Source organism: Stenella coeruleoalba (genome assembly GCF_951394435.1).
Source record: "Stenella coeruleoalba genome assembly, chromosome: 8".
Lineage (NCBI taxonomy): Eukaryota > Metazoa > Chordata > Mammalia > Artiodactyla > Delphinidae > Stenella > Stenella coeruleoalba.
In genome coordinates this window covers 17646838-17663398 of record NC_137154.1, presented here as the reverse complement: position 1 = coordinate 17663398, position 16561 = coordinate 17646838, and the positions used below count along the sequence as shown (strand labels likewise).

Sequence of the window (16561 nt, the reverse complement as noted above, 5' to 3'; positions counted from 1 at the left end):
CCGCTGTCTTAAAGGATGACACCCCATCTTCACAGCATATTGTCTCCAAGTTGGTGCCTTAGCTGTGCCTTTAACAACGCAGTATATTGCTGTATTAGGCCAACAGCTTCTGGGTGGTGTGGTATATGAGAGGACAAGTGGATTCTATAGACATATATAAACTTTCACACTGCCTTTGCCATAAAGTGGGTCTCTTGAGCCTCTATGACATTACGTTTTTGATACGTAAAATATTCTATAAGGCCTTAGATAGCAGTTCCGGCAAACAAATGGACTAACTCCAGTCATTCCAAAACGGCAGTCTGACTGACACCCAAACCCATGCTCTTAGATAGATACCACTCTATGTTTATTCCCTCATGATTCAGATAAAAGCCGAGGGCCTAAGATTATACCCAAGCAAAGGAAATAAAGTTGAAACCTTGAGAAATATACAGCAAAACAAAGAGCTCACTTTAATTCTAAACACAAAGATAGAGAGGGGAAGACAGTAGTTTTCATCCCATTCCCATATACACCTATGAATAAACACAGGTAATATTTACTGAGAGCTTACTCTGTGCTAGTCATTGTTCTAAGTACTTGGCTTTAATTAACTCTTTTAAACTTCTCAACAAACATATGGCTATCCCATTTTAGTGCTGAGAACACTGGGGCACAGACAGATTAACACACTCCTTTCTTTCGCTAGTAAGTGATGAATCCTGCGTTCTAAACTGTGTGGTCTGGCTTCAGGGTTTTTACACTTAAATGCTACATTATATCACTACACTACACTATATCACTTCTAAAAACAGGAAAGAGGGAAAGAAAGACCCAGGGTGCAGTTTTTTTGTTTCTTTGTTTTTTGACTGGGAAAATAAATTATTTTGCTTGGGGCAGTGGGCAGTGGTCCAGTCTTAGAACTGCTGGAATGCTTCTTGGTGCCGTCATCCTCGTTGACCTTGAGCATGTTGAAGTGCACCATCTTGCTCAGGGGCCGGCACTCGCCCACTGTGACACTGTCACTGATTCCGACATCCCTGAAGCAGGGGGAAAGGTGCACAGACATGTTTTTGTGGTGCTTCTAGAAGCAGTTGTACTTTCGGATGTAGTGGAGGTAGTCTCGGTGGATGACAACGGTCTTCTGCATCTTCATCTTGGTCACCACGCCAGACCGGATCCGCCCTCGGATGGAGACATTACCAGTAAAAGGGCATTTCTTGTCAATGTAGGTGCCCTCCATGGCCTCCTTTGGTGTCTTGAAGCCCAGACCAATGTTCTTGTAGTATAATGGGAGCTTCTCCTTGCCAGTTTCTCCAAGCAGGACCCTCTTCTTATTTTGAAAGATGGTCAGTTGCTTTTGGTAGGCACACTCAGTCTGAATGTCTGCCATCTTCCCAGCTGCCTGAAAAAAGCCAGGGTGCCCTTTTTTTTTAACAAACTTCCCTAACCATTCAATATCCTTACTGCCCACCAGGTAGTCATATAAACCTCCAGTACCAGCCTATAAGGGAGAATAAGAAGAAAGGGTGTGTTTCTAGTAAAGTGACAAGGATATCATACTTGGATTTGAGCATTGTGTCAGCCAGTTCTGGCTGAGAGACCACAGAAACTCTTAGCCCTTTGGGCTTCAGTTTCCTCTGAAGTAGGATTAGATGCTTTCTCAGGTTCTTGGCTATTTCATAACCAAGAAATAATTATCATACTGGATTATGTTGAACTACCTGGAATTTGGGAGAATGGGTTCACTTTTCCACATAAATGGAACCTCAGCTGCTTACCTGAGAATGTCTTTACCATCACAGCTTATCTGGAGAAAACATCAAGGTGAATCTTTTAACCTTGAGCTCTAACAGTACTTGTTTGAGTGAAAGGTACAACCTTATCCTAGAAGCTAAAACCTGGTGACAAAGGGGCAATCAGCTTGAATCACAGTGAAGGGACATTCCTCATTTCAAAGCTGAACCTAAATGCTATGCTCTGTGACAAGCAGGTGAACTCTCAGAGGCCCTGAAAAGTTGGTGAATCCATCAGCATGGGGAATCGGCTATCTTGACTGCAAATGACTCATTCTGGCACCCCCTTGACAGCTGCTGATTTGTTTCCTTAAGACAACTCTTTTATTAGAGAAAGATGTGTAGGTATGAGCTGCATGGTTTCACATGAAGAGAGCAAACAGAATGAAATCTAGGTTAAGAGAGCTCCGCCAATACACTGAAGCGAACAAGCCATCTCTGCAAAAATAACCACCTCTCTCTTTCTTCTTTCACAACACGGTAGCGGTAAGATTATCTAAAGTTAAGTTAGCGGTAAGATTATCTAAAGTTAGCGGTAAGATTATCTGAAGTTAAGTCCCATCCTTTCAACAAGCATTCCACTTCTCAAACTGATGCACCACATATGTCTATTGTCTATTAAAATATCACACACACACACATAGGCAAGGAGAAGTCTAAAAAGAAGGTAGCATATGTATTCATTTAATCAGTTATTCTACTGAAAAAGAGTTGTTAGTACTTCTCTATATATCACGTTATGCACTGGAAACACAGATGTGAAAGAGGACAGATCTCCTTCCAATGAGAGAGGTTATAATCTAGCAGAGGAAATAGAAAATCACATCCACAATTACAATAGCAAGTGAAAAATATACTGATCCTTGCAAACACGGGTTGCTCTTCGAGCACCAGAGGGACATCTTAATGCCTTGGGGCAATCAGAGAAAGCTTCTTGGAGTTGATGTCATAAGTTGAGCTTAAATGGTAGAGAGATTTTAGTTGAAGGAACCAAAGTTCATTTTCAGGCAGAGAAAGAAGCTTATGAGAAGGTATAAAGGTCTACAAAGAAGGATTTGCATGAAGTGGGAAGTCAGACTATAAAATTTCAGAGTTTCCCAAGTTTAACATTTTATTGTTCAATTTTTTGAAATGGGCTTTATCAATGTAAAATCAAACCAGTAAATATATAAGCGATAGCTTAAAACAAACAAGCAAACTTGCTCTCAGGTCAAACATACATTTACCATGGTGACTACTTTCCTTTTTGAACATTTAATCCTCCATCTCAGGACAAGAAGATACAAGGCACAACTAAGAAATGTGTGTGAAGGAGACTTTCATGGGAAAACAATAAGAAGAGGGAAACACAGAGTGTACAGTTAACAAATATTTAGGTGATAGTTGTACATTATACGCAGCGAGAAAAACACACACTAATGAAATAAAGTAGCCTGATTAAATTAATTACAATACATTCATACTATTTAATAAGATATAGCTTTTTAAAAAAGTGTAATTTGTACATATTCTCATGGGAGAAGATTGATTTGAGTGAATAAAACAGTTTATGAAAATTTATGTATACTAGGATAACATTTTTGTTAAACAAAACAACAATAACACTCTGTTTGTATGTATTTGAGTGGGTTTAGAATATGTGTGTAAAAACATAACAATTGGGGACTTCCCTGGTGGTCCAGTGGTAAAGAATCCACCTTCCAATGCAGGGGGCATGGGTTCAATCCCTAGTCAGGGAACTAAGATCCCATGTGCCACGGGGCAACTAAGCCCACGCACCGCAACTATTGAGCTCACGTGCTCTGGAGCCTGCACTCCACAACTAGAGAAGAGAAAACCCGCATGCCCCAACTAAAGAGAAGCCTGAGCACCGCAACAAAGAGACTGCGCACCGTAATGAAAGACCCCGTGTGCCTCAAGGAAGATCCTGTGTGCTGCAACTAAGACCTGACACAGCCAAAAAAAATAAGGAAAATAAATAAATTAAATAAATAAATATTAAAAAAAAATAATGATTGTTAACTGTTATATTTACTGATGGAGGAATGGGGGGATGGAAAAGATTGTAGGAATGATACTATTTAAAAAATATTATATGAATCTTTTTACAAAATCCTTTTTTGAAATGTTTAAGTATAAAAATTATTTTGTTATATATACTTTATATAACATAACATCGATTCATGTATATTTGTTTTAAATAAATTTATATGTGAACATATGTTATCTATTCATCTATTTATTTTTTAAGTCTTTTAATTTCCCAGCTGCTTCCAACATATTTCACATGGACGTCCCTTGGCTTTATTTTTCCCTTGGCCCATGTGATGACTTTTATGGCCACCATATCTCATCCATTCTCTGGCCAGTTTTATGTGACATGCTAAGCACAAGGGTCAACACTTTTATAACAACTGACCACAGTCAACCATGTCCCTGAATCCATCAGTATCTGTCCACCTTGTCAGACTGGCCCAGTTAATTCAATGCAGCTATCAGTTCAACACAATCTGCTCACTTTACTTCTTGCCCACAGGAATTTGCAACATTTTCTAATATAGGAAAGAAAAGATTGACTCTGAATCCTTGTTTGACCATAGCCATGTCTCGGATAAGGCACTTTCCTTCTCTACACCATGTTATCCATAGGGGTAAGCAAAAGAGACAACATATGTTGAGTTACTTTGAGAAAATTAAAAATTATGTAATATTACATTAATTATTTTATCATTTAAATGATACAGAGAACTTTTAGAAGGCAAGTTTATTACTAATGACCCTGGGAATCTCCAGCATTCATTTTTTCAACCAGTATTTATTATTAACTGTGTTCCAAGCACTGATTGAGACACTGGGGGAAATAGTATAAAACCATAAAGAAATCTGTACCCCACTGGAGTTTACCTCATAGTGGAAGGAGACACACCACAAGCCAAATAAATAGAGATATTAAAAGAGCAAAACAATGTGCATTTTAGGGTTAACAAAATGTAATTCTACATATTTTAAATATCTCTGAAATCAGGATGAATTTTACAGTCAAGGACATGTCGTAGTTTAATTTTTTTTTCTTTTCTTCTAGCACATATACGATGTTGCTTCTCATAACGTTGATGTCTAAGAGTTGATAATACATAGTGTAGTGTGCGGATAAAAAGCATGAAAGAGTTACCATTCTGGAAAAGATAAATTTAAGTAAGGTAAGAGCTCCCTAGAAATGTTATATTTGAGCAATAACCAGAAGGGGGTGAAAGACCTGGCCATGCATATATATGGAGAAAATCATTGTAGGTAGATGGAGAAGCAAATGCAAAGGCCCTGAGGCATTATGGCCTGTGTATTTGAGGAGCAACAAGAAGATAAGTATGGCTGGAGCAGAGGGAGGGAGTGGAAAGAGTATTGGCTGAGGTTCAAGAGCTGTAGCCTGGGGCCATATCCTGTGGAAACTTACATATTACAGTAGGAACTTTGGCTAGTCTTCCAAGTCAAATGGACTTTGTGGAAGGATGGAGATCAAGGGAGTGGCATGGTTATAAAAGAGGTTGGATTCTGATATGTTTTGAAGGTAGAATTTTCAGGATTTGCCTATAGAGTGGAGGGAAGAATGAGATAAGGTTGATGGTGGGAGTTGCCCAAGGATGATGCCAAAGGTTTTGGTATGAGCCAGTATACCATCCCTACAGATAGACTTCAGTTCCCAAAGGTATTCATTCCTGAAAGACTACTTCCTGAGCTTAGAGATGATGGTGAAGAGTTGATTTGGTGAAAGGTTTTGTCAGTACTATATGGTGTTTCCTTGCTTGAAGAGAGAGATCCAAGGAGTTGTCAGACTTAAGTAGGAAACAGACATCTTACAGGGTGTTTGAACTTCTAGCAAAAAATTGGCAGGGACCTGCCCACAGGTGTCTTGAAATACTGGTCTCAGTCATTCTCACGAAACCTTGGAGAAGAAAGCTCTGCCATGGTTTGCCTGAATCCCTCTTCAGGATCTTCTGAATGGTAATTATTCAGAAAGAATTTAACCAAAACTTGATTAACTCAGTCTTTCCAAACACTTGGATTTTTAAAAAATTATTACACTATTAGGAGACATACCTAATCACAAGACACTAAGACACCAGATACATACTTTTAAAAATTGTGCTAATGTTACCATTTATTAAGAGTCAACTCTTCATCTGGCAGTTTTCTTTAAAGGCATCATCTATAATTCTCACAACCCTTCAAGATAGATGTTATCATACCTATTTTACAGATGGGGAGACACAAAACATGCAAAAGATACACGAGGACAAGCATAGCATAATATATTCGACTCTTCAGAGCTATGTCCACAAGCTATTTCCACATTGGTGTCTATGATCCTTATGGACCTTGACAGCGGTGCTGACACCATGGTATAGTTTCCTGTGTTATCAGGGGGAAAATCCAATCTTATCTAAGGTCTTTTATATGCTTGGCATTGCACTAGAGTATTTCATAGCAATTTCAGCCAACTATGTTTACCAAAGCAAGGAATAGGCCCTTGCATTTTAGAAAGAGTGGGAACAATTATACTTTTTAAGAGGGAAGGGTGGGGTTGATTGATCATCCAATAAATTTATTATCTAAAAATCCTAATACAAGGACAGACATGTTAGTCAAAATTACACAGTATAGGAGAGAACAAGAGCTTTGGAGTGGATAGATCCAGATTCAGACTCTAAATCACATCTCGTATTTACTATACACAAAGGATTCAACTCCCTGACCCCTTGTTTTCATCTGTTAATAACAGAGAAGGCTGTTTACTTTCAGTGAATACCAAGTGTAACATATGTAATAGACACTAACCTGGTCTATAAAAGGTAGCTAATATTATTAAGGCAGTGTGGTATAATGGTAAAAGCTATATGTCTTTGTCCATTCTGGCTGCTATAACAGAATGTCACAGAATGGGTGGTTTATAAACAGCAAACATTTGTCACAGTTCTGGAGGCTAAGTCCCAGGTCAAGGTGCCAGCAGATTCAGGGTCTGATGAGGACCCTCTTCCTGATTTATAGACAGCCCTCTTTTCATTGTGTCTTCACATGGCAGAAGGGGCAAGGGAATGCTCTGAGATCTCTTTTATATGGGCACCAATCCAGAGCCCTCAGGACGTTATCACCTCCTAAAGGTACCACCTCCAAATACTTTCACACGTGGGTGTTGGTTTCAATGTATGAATTTTGAGGGGACACAAATCTTCAGTCCATAGCACTGTTGTAGGCAAAATAATGGCACCCCCAAAGATGACCACATCCTAATCTCTGGAACCTGTGAATATATTATGTTATATCAAAAAAGGGGAACTAAGGTTGAAGATGGAATTAATGTTCTAATGAGCTGGCTTTAAGATAGCAGACTATCCTAAATTATATGTGTGAACCTAATATAATCACAAGGATCCTTAAAAGTGGAAGAGAGAATAAGAAGAGAAAACCAGAGAGATGGCCATATAGGAAGAACTCAGCATGGCATTGCTGTTGCTGGCTGGGAAGGAGGGAGAGGACCAGAAATCAGGGAAAGCAAATGGCTTCCAGAAGCTGGAAAGAGAATGGATTACCTGTTAGAGACTTGAGAAGAAGTTTCAGCCTTGATAAACCATAATGCCTTAATCTTAGCCCAGTGAGACTCAGAGTGAGACTCCTTTTGGATTTCTGACATCCAGAAATGTAAGATAATATATTAGTATTGTTCAACCTACTAAGTTATAATTTGTTACAGTAGCAACTGGAAACCAATACAAAAACTAAGAGCCAGGAGGCTTGAGTTCCTGTTCCTGCCCTGCTGCTGACGAGTTCTAATATATCAGCTTTCTTAACCACTCCATGTCTCATTCTCCTCTTCTGTGAAATGCAACTTATAATACTAGCTACCTCATCATCTTAGGGGACTAGAAGAGTTGATACCAGTTTAATCATTCAGAGTAGTGTTTGGCTCATGGCAATTACTTAGTGTATATTAACTATAAGCACTTTCTTAGGGGCCAGGAATAATGGTCTCAGAGATATGGTTTCTATTCTTTTAATGTTGTAAATATGCAATATATAATTTGCAATTACATGCAATATATAAATACGCAAACATTTACGTACTTACATATTGCATGTTATTCGCAAAAGATGTAATATGTAAATGTGTAAACATAAAATGCTGGACACGTCTACATTTCTAAACTATTTGTTGTATAACCCTGGAGAACAGTTAATGGAGTGTAGAACCCACATCCAAGGATGAAAATTGAGGCCGTGCTGGTAGCGAGGGGCAGAGGCAAGGAAAAAGAGTCTTCAGCTGTGATAATGAAAAGAAAGTCACGTATGTAAAGAGCTCACAGCAATAGCAGATCGGCTGCCATTTTTAACCTAACATTTTATCACTTTTTCCTTTAAAGAACAACCCCGTTGCTTTCAATCATGGGTGTAGAGAACGCACATAATTATTTGGCATTTCAAAGAAATAAAATTTAAAAAGAGCCACTAAAGTTATCCATCCATCTTTTCTAAACTCGAAACATCAAAAATAGATGTCCCTGGCATGATAACACACTGAAGTCATTCTGAAAGAAAGTTAGAATTTCCATTCCTCATTTTCCTTTCTCCCCAGTAAGGTTTTCAGCAGATGGGAATATCAATTTAGTTACTTGACATTTAGAAGGATAAATGACTTAAGAGCTTTATGATCCCCTCTCATTGAAGCATATTTGATAACATCTGCCCAACATCTTACACTCACATCAGAGCCAACATGATTTAACAAGAAGAGAATGGCTAGAATCCAGGACCCCAGCGTTCTATCCCTGGTCCTGATATAAACATGAGCATTGGGTACATAGACCTGATGATAAATAAAGCTTTTTGTTCTGTGGTCAACTTGTGTATTAACACCTTAGCTAAGATGTAATTATTAAGACTAACAAAGACGTTAGAAATGGGATTTGTAATAATATTTTCAGGGAGAAAATAATACTGTATATGGGGACAGGGTTTCATCCTAAACTCTAGGGGAAAGAAAATCTGTCTTACTTTAGATTGTATTAAAGGTCTTATTCTCACAGAAGAAAAGTTTCTCTACTCTCATTATTCTTTTTTAAAGACGAGTTGCCATCTTTATTAGAAATTCTGATTTTTCTTTGATGTAATAAATTATAGTATTTCATTTATGTTCTTACCTCACTAGTTATCAGTCTTAAGTCAAGAACATAAAAAAATATATAGTCTGATCTTTCTATTTTATAGTGTCCTTTTAAAGAAAAGAAGGGGAATGTCATCCCTAAGGCATTTATAAGGACTTATTGGGCAACCTCCAACAGCTAAGAGCCGTAAAACAATTAGCAACACGCATCTAAATCACTTGAACAAATAGACAGCAAGCACCTCCGGACTTGGTATTCACATCTAAGGGAAATACAAATCTTTCCTGATACCTGGTATTCGGATATTGACTAATGAATAGTTTTCATTCCCTCAAAATTATCCTCTCTTGCTATTATGGGTAAGTCCATTCAGGCTCTGTATCCTGAGAAACTATGCAAACAGTCAGGACTTAAGAAATAATCGCTAAATGAACAAATGGATTAATTTATTTATTTACAGGGCTCTTCCATTCTATGGGCTCGGCTTATAAAACTAAGGAGTTTTCTGGTACTGTATATTTGATCTCAGTGGAATTTAGTTTGCTAAGTCCCTCTATTACATAAATAATGATAATGAAAGATAGAATTCTGAAACTTGAAGGGATAGTAAAGGTCAACTGATTCAATATCCTCATTTTCCAATTTGTAGAATGATTTTAGCATTTCAGGGGCCCTCAACAGGTCATCTAGTCAAGAGTTTGACAAAACACTTCATGAAAGAAGGAAATACATTTTATGCGTTGGACTTGAATTAAATGCCAATGGTTTAGTTTAGGAAACAATTTAATGTTACATTTCACTTGCTTAAATATATGTATATTTATAAACTATGACTCTGGAGGAACCTACAGCTAGTTAATTGTCTTTACTATCTAAAGTTCTTTATCTAGATGTGTGATACTTTTATATAATCTGCTCCAGAGGTTAAAATTAAGGTCAGTGGGCTATTAAAGAAATGGAAAATTTTGATTCAAGGGAAGAAAAAATAATTCTAATAATCAAACTACATGATGATAGAATGATATGCCCTTATGATATTGATTTAGCTGTGACCTGGTATATTCAATTGAATAATTAAATTTAAAATGATATATTTACTTGGGGTTTTCTTAGTCAATGTCTGTAGAATACAAACTTTAGAAGCATGGGAATTAAATGTATTCAACAATAAAGTACACTACTTAGCAACTAGTAGATCATCAATAATTAACTAGTAAAACAACGAATTAAAACAATAACTAAAGAACGACTTGGATATTTTATTACGACACTCATCCCTGCTGTGAGATCCAAACACAAAAAAGAAGACAGACCGAGAGCATTAAAGGAGCGGAAAGAAAGTCCAAACTGTGGCAGGAAGGCCGGCCTCGTGATGTGTTTTTAAGTCGACATGGTACAAAGACTTATGAACAAAATATACCTTTTTTGTTCTAATTTAAATCTGTATCCTCTTACCCTGACAAAATGTAATTTTGTTATCTTTAAAAGAGATCCTTTCCACAAAGTTTTTATTTTTAATTAAGCATAGTTGCTGTACAATATTATGTAAGTTATAGGTGTATAATACAGTGATTCACAGTTTTTAAAGATTACACTCCATTTATAGTTATTATAAAATATTGGCTATATTCCCTGTGTTGTACAATATATCTTTGTATCTTATTTTATACCTAATAGTTTGTACATCTTACTCCCCTCCCCCTTTATCCCCTCCCCCTTCCCTCTCCCCTCTGGTAACCACTAGCTTGCTCTCTATAACTGTGAGTCTGCTTCTTTTTTCCAACAAAAAAATTTTAATTGCCATTTGATGTTTACTAGACAGTAAAACCACCCATTCTCTTTTCTTGTAGTAACAGCATACTGTTTGCTTTGGGTACCACTTGTATCCCACCATCGGATTCAGTTTGGAAGTCCCATCATGTATGGCACACTGCCCATCAATAACTAAGATGTGGGAAGGTGGCCCAAGCTTGGAGAATTGTCAGCTCTTTCTCTGGAACTTGTCAGCAGCAACCAAAAAACTGAAAATGTTTGGAGTAGATTCATAGCAATGATAGAAACCAAACACACTGCCCAACAATTTCTGCAACTTGGCTGCCCAGGGCTCCTCTGGTTCTCAAGCTTTCCTTTATAGTAATTTCCATATCAACCAGAAATTAATTTTCTGCTTATATTAGTCATAGGCAGTTTCTGTTGCTTGCAAGCAAGAAATTTTAACTGATGCAGAGTTCAAGTGAGGACTTTAGAATTCCCATATCTAGATTTACATATTTGATCTGTCACTTACCGACTGTATGATATTCAGCACATTCCTTGCTCTGCCTAAGCCCCAGTTTCCCTACCTGCAAAATGGAGATAAAAGAATTTGCCAAATAGAGTTGGTATAGGAATTAAATTAAATGGTGTTTGTGCAGTATCAGACATTTAGTAAATACTCAGTAAATGTTTGCAGGCTAATATGAGTATTTTAAAAAGTAAAATGACTCTTCATAGACATATTGCAATTCAGGAATAATAAAAGATAAAATTGCTCTTTCTCCAAGAGTTTCTACTAAGGACCTTTGTAAGAAGCGTTAGTCAGGCATTGATACAACATTTCCTAGATTTTTAAGATCCACAGATTTTTAAAAAAACATTTCCTAAACTGGGCATCTGATGGTCCATGTCTTCATTTAGTGAGTCAGTGTTCCTCTACCCCTTTTTCTTTTCTCCGCTCCAAGTTCTTATTAACTGGTGATGCAGCTTACAATCAATAGGGTCCTAAACCAGGAAGTATGGTGACTAACACGATGGGTCCTGAATCACCCATGCACAACCCACAGTGCAAAGGACCGCATCCCTTGCACATTTTCTCAGCTCTTATTCTCTAACCTACACTTCGTGGAGAAAGCAGACATCGTAATCTTACTAATTACTTGTGCTGACCTCCACTTGTCTTAAATAGAAACCAAATTCTGGTTGGCGTTCCAGGAAGCTCTGTGTTCAGCCTTCTGTAGTTGTGACTGTCGTAGCTGAAGCATGTTTTCTATTGGGATAGCAGAGAGCTGTTAATTAAAGCACATGCTTACTGACCTATGGTCTTTCTTCGTGTTTACTGCTGCTACGATCATGATCTTAAAGGGAAGAAGAGAAAAGGGCTCTCCTGTTCGAGCTGACTTCTGCTCCCTATATGAGCAATGTTAGCAGTCACTGAGAGGGACCGATTTTCCTTTGCGGGTAGAGGTGCATGGGTGAATCTTTTCACTTGCCAAGTCACCTCAGTTTACCAACTTATTAAAAGAACTAAATACTTGCTACTGTGTAGAAGGGATAAGTCTGATTGATTAATTGTTATAAAAGGCCTGGAGATCCAGGGACAGCAAGGAGTAAAATGACGCAGTGCATTGTTTCGTTGGTGTTTTTTTTATTTATGTTGACTGAGGAGTATTGAGCCAGCCAAGCACACAGTGTTGTATTAATTTTCAAAGTGAGCACTTAACTGATGCATCAACATTAAATCTAAACATAATCCTATCGTGGGAAATAAAGCATGAGCTCCCTCTTCTAGCCAGGTTTCTTTGATGTAGGGTTATTTGAAGCATGATGGCCTCGGTCCCATTAATGTCCAGAATTGCTCAAGTCCAGTGTTTAAATAGGGGATGCTAGAGTGCCCGCAAGAGGCTTAGCAATCGTAATAATTTATTTGAGGGATGCCAGAACTATGTGATGATTTTGAAGCATGGAGAAGGGAGAAAATGAATGGATTAATTTTAAAAGTAGTGGTTTTGGAGTCACACAGAGGTGGATTCTAAGCCTTGACCGTTGGGTCATTTGTACATTTGTACAAGTAACTGGATATCTTCAAATCTCCATTTCCTTATCTGTAAAACTGAGATAACCTTACGAATAACCTTGGACTACTGCAAATTTTAAAAATGTATTAAGTTAGGTACCTAACTGCAAGTTGGAATGTAATAAATATTTGTTCTTTTCCTTCCCTGTTTTAAAAACAGACTAAAAGCTCTTGGCTACAGAAAGAAATACTTTCTATAGATTACAAGGGGGGAAATGACATTGAAATAAAGGCTGTTTGGGTTCCATGAGCACAAAAGTCCTTAAAGCATCTAGAAAACTACAAAGCCCATTCAAATCCACTTTCCTTTTCTCTGTCAAATTACAAAATTATAACCAATAGAAGGAGGTTAGATTATTTCTTCAGAGATAATTTCCCAGTACTACTTATGCAGAGATGATAGATAATTGACTTCTATGAGCTTTATTCCCCCAATGCAGCGTGAGTGGCAGTAGTAAGTTACAGGTGGAGGGCACTGCACGAAGCAGGGAACATTCAAAAATGATAATGGAATAAAATATCAGTAACTGATATAAATAAGAAGAGAAAATAGTTCAAAGGGGAGAAAGTATTGTGCTATTTTAGATAGGGAACAGGGAGGACCTCTCTAGGGATCTGCCTTTTGAAGATACCTGGGGCAAGTGAAGAAGAGAGCCTTGGAGATGCTTAGGGGATGGCATTCCTGACAGGGGGAGGAGCAGAGCAGGCTTGTGTAAGATGGGGGTGAGGGGCGGTGTGTCTGGGGCGTGGTGCACAGGGTGGCGAGGTTGGAGCTGAGACCTGAGATGGGGTCACAGTAAATCCACTGGCTTTTGTTCCAAACACAAGGGGCAGTCACTGGAGGTCTGAGCAGAGGAGAGATGTATCTGACAACTCTAGGGGTTAGTCATGGTTGGTGCTTCAGAAGAAGACAGGGAGCAATGTCTTTTTGGCCTCATCTCACTTCACAGCAATGACGGGGAACACTGTCCATACTGACGAGGTCTGCACATAGCAACGAAAAGGATGAGGGAAACCAACACCTTAGGAAGAAGTAGTCACTCCTTTGGAGCACTTACTCTATCCAAAATAGAAATAGCTTAAAGGAGTGATTAAACATATTGTGTCACTCTTCTCACTATTTATGATACCTTGAAGTGAAGTTTCTAGGACTAGCTTTGAATTTTGGAGTATTTTACTAATAATTTTGTGTTTATCCTTGAGGGCAGACACGGAGTCTTAGCTTTGTATTTCCAGCGCTTACTACAAAACATGACACTTTGAACAAATTCAATAAATGTTCACTAAATTAATGCCTCATAAAACTAATATTTGTCTATACACTACTTCCAGTTGCCAATTCAATTGTCTCCACATTTATTATCATCTTATCTGACCCTGATGGTAATCCTGAGAGGGGGGCTATGACATCTTATGACACCCAGAGATGTGCCACAAGATGAGTTGAGATCACCGATGCTCAGGGAAGTTAAGCAGCAGCTGAAGCCACATAATTAAAAGTGACAAACGTTGGATATAAACACTAAATCACATTATCTCTTGCCAAGATCCTATGCCACATTTGCTGCAAGTGTCCTTCTAATACCCACCTTCTGAGCTAATCCTTTACTCTGTCAGTCTATATCCCAGTTAAAAAATAACTACCATATCTCATATGTATGTAAGGGATGAAAGTCAATGCATATTAGAAACATTATCCCGGGATCCGAAAACAACTGTATGCAATAAGAGACTGGGTGAATTTTCAGACATTAGCAATGCACATTTTTCACCTTTAATGTATTGGAACAAGGATTCTTCAGAATTAACTGAGCATAGGAGGCACTGAATGAAGACTCTAATTTGACAGACTGATAGCCATCCAGGGTATTTATCCATTTATGCCATGGCCTAGAGTTTTGAAAAGGCTTCTTATTTTTAGTGGCAGGTAAGAGATCGAATTACATATCAATATCTTGACTTTATGCTATTCTGGCAAAACTGCATGCTTCTTTCACTAAGGTTTTTGTCATTTTACCAGACCCCCATTGTTGGTCAGTTTCCATTTACAGCGATCATGTTAGTTTCTCCCACTGGAAACGTATCCCTGCCTTTTAATAAACCTTACAAAATGCCAAACTAGCTCTTGGTTCATAATTTAAACCCAGGGAAATCAGACTTATTATGGAATGGACATTTAAGCAGGTTTTTAACTACCAGGAATCTCTGGAGACAAAGCCATCACCCCATCTGATCTACTCTCCTCTCCATCAGTGACTCTTGGGGTCTCATTATCTTATTTGGTATTTCAAAACTGAAACAATTGTACTAACACCAAGGGCACCACTCATTGCTACCAAGTACAAAAGGCAGCAAAAAATGTACCAGTGTCAGCATGCAATGAGTGTCCAAAAAGGAAACAAATGCACAAATGATTCATCATCATCAACAGGACCTGTCAAGGTGAAGTGAAAAGGGAAAAAAGTTAGAAACTCCTTCCAGTGTGCTAATGATACCACTGTAGGTCACTGAAGGGGAGCACATTGCTCCCAATATCAAGTAGATTTTGCTATTTGATTTAATTTTGTTAACTGCTCAGTTCAGAGGTAAATAGGAGGAGAGTTGTTACATATCTGTTTAGCACACACTTAAAGATCATTTACTCTGTGCCCTATTCTGTATTATGAGCTTTATGAATATTTATTTAAATATCAGAAATTCTTGGTCAGTTTCCTTTCTGTACAGTTTCTTCCCCTTCTCTTTCTTTCTCCTTTCTCTTCTTTATCATTAGTATATAATATTTCTACGAGTTTCCTAATTTCAACCTTTACTTTAAATAATAGTTGACCTCCTGCCCTTACTCTAAGGGACATTAAGGAAAAAAGAATCCAAAATAAAATATTTATTTTATGATAGATTTCTAAAATTTAATTTTAACTATGTCACTATAAAATCTTATGCACAGAAACCTAATGATTTCTGCAGAGAAGAAATTTTTTCAAATTTGGGGAAATTGTGCAGTTCTTCCTCTATAAATGCCAAATCCTTATTAGCATATTTCCTGCACTACCAATGAGGGGGAAAATAGTTACCCAAACAACTAGTATAGCAATAGTTAGAGTCTTTTTTATTAGAAAACTTCTGTTTACCAGAAGAAGAAGGTAATAAATGCACCGCTCGCCCAATGAATAAGTGATTTTTCTAGGCATCTGCTGGAGAAAATAATAATTCATGTTTTTCCTCTTTATTTATTGAAATCACCATTTGTTCTGAGTAGTAAATATAAACAAATTAAAGAGAAAGAGTGAGTTAGAAGAAAGCTAGTCCAACTTTTTCCCCCAACCTGCAGAAAAAGAGCTTGATACTGAAATACAACTGTAAATCAATTAATGACGGTGTTGGATTTTGTGAGAGATTTAGCTTCTCAGCTAATGTGTCTCCTGTTGTAGTGAAATTTCAATATGACCAAGTGACTATTGTTCCTCTTATTTCTCTGGCAAGATGAGGGGAGGGGTGTGAAGGGTGAGAGTTGGTATAACTGCACCCGCTGTAGCAGACACCACAGTTTTCTTGTACGTGAATGTATTGAATTGTAGTGACACAGCTGACAAAGAGTTGTCTTTTCATGAGCTTGTGCTCTTTATTGCTCCCATTAGCTCTTGGAGAAGGAAAAAAAAACAACAACAGGTGAATTCAACAGGCTATAAATCTTCCCTGAAGTACAGTATGATACTGTCTCCTGGTGGAAGAGGAGGTTCAAGGAATACAGAGCACCTCCCTACCATGGATGGAACATGTGTTGGAGAGAGAGGGAATGG

At 37.9% G+C, this 16561-nt stretch overlaps 1 pseudogene across 1 annotated transcript in view; it reads right to left on the bottom strand.

Annotated features, from left to right (window-relative positions):
- Positions 1-357: 357 nt before the first annotated feature.
- Positions 358-16561, bottom strand: part of LOC307190369 (small ribosomal subunit protein uS17-like) — a 792466-nt pseudogene continuing 776262 nt past the window's right edge. Inside the window, exons 9-10 of the transcript XR_013831759.1 lie at positions 874-1387; positions 358-383 (exon numbers count right to left, since the gene is read on the bottom strand). The product of XR_013831759.1 is annotated as a small ribosomal subunit protein uS17-like (transcript). The remainder of the gene's footprint in view (positions 384-873; positions 1388-16561) is intronic.